The sequence below is a fragment of the Anarrhichthys ocellatus genome, unplaced genomic scaffold, assembly GCF_004355925.1.
Source record: "Anarrhichthys ocellatus isolate YVR2014 unplaced genomic scaffold, GSC_Weel_1.0 scaffold35, whole genome shotgun sequence".
Classification (NCBI taxonomy): domain Eukaryota; kingdom Metazoa; phylum Chordata; class Actinopteri; order Perciformes; family Anarhichadidae; genus Anarrhichthys; species Anarrhichthys ocellatus.
In genome coordinates, this window is record NW_022280065.1 from 3,202,206 (window position 1) to 3,203,641 (window position 1,436).

Here is a 1,436-nt window from a genome sequence, read left to right on the forward strand (position 1 = left end):
CACACACACACACACACACACACACACACACACACACACACACTATATATAACACAGCTCTCCTCTTGACCTCTGTATGATCTCAGTCGGCTTCCTCTTCCCTGTGTGTCAGTCATGTGGCGGGGCGGAGCTTATCCTCCAGTGTATTTATTGACTAGTGAACCGCATAGTGACTGTGAGCAAAAGCAGAGCAATGTCATATGACTGACACACAGGGAAGAGGAAGCCGACTGAGATCATACAGAGGTCAAGAGGAGAGCTGTGTTATATATAGTGTGTGTGTGTGTGTGTGTGTGTGTGTGTGTGTGTGTGTGTGTGTGCGCGCGTAGAGAGAGGTATACGGTAAACGGTAAATGGAATCCTTTCCAATTGGGAAACTATTGTCTGTCCATCCCCTCTAAAACATACCTCTCACACACACACACACACACACACACTGTGAGGGTAAGACAGGTGTCAAGCATGAAATTCATTCCACCCTCGACTCAATACACACACACTTCAAACCCTCTCTTTCTCTCTTCCACTCCGTCCTCCCTCCCTTATCTCTAAGCTACCATCCTCCTCTTCTTCCTTCTTTCTTCATCCTCCAGATTCTTTTTTACAGACTTTAGATTTTTTTTCTCTTCTGATGTGACTGACGATGTGTCACAGCTCTTGCAGGACACTGAATCGTACCTTTAAGGATGTAACAAAATGTTTTTTGCCTCAGTGCTTTACAACAAACCGAATGTCAAATCCCTGAAAAAATGTTTGTTACTATAAATTGTTGCATTTCCAGGGAGGCAGATCATGTGAAACTCCGCTCTGTTGCTTCTCACACCCACACAGATGTATTGTTTTTTCTTCTCTCACAGATAAAAAAATATTTATGGGTAATAATGGGTTTTTTTCTGTAATCCCTCTCTTTCTCTAATGTGTCTTTTATTGCACCAGTACAGAACAAAGCCCTGAGGCGCTGCACAAAAATTCTCTCTCTCTCTACCTCACACACATAGAAACACATGGCACAAACAGCCTTGCACAGTAGAGTATGTTTTGATTCATTTAAACAGATCACACAAGACTCGCACGCTCACTCACACACACTCACGCACACACACGCTCAAATATCCATCTACTCACATACACAAGCATAAAGACACACACTGTTGACGTCATGATGTAACTGTGTCAGGGAAGCACTAATTCTCTGTCGTTTGTCAGGTCGCTGACAGTTGCTCGCACAGAACAATAACTGCTTGTGTGTTTTTCACTGGTGTTATGAGTGAGTAGCTGTATTTCACTGTTGGCCCTTGGCTACAGAGCAGGCCAACAGACGAAGGAAAAACAGAGACAGAAAGTGGAGGAGACAGAGAAACCAGACATGGCAAATAAGGGAGGATAAAATGTGTGTGTGTGTGTGTGTGTGTGTGTGTGTGTGTGTGTGTGTGTGT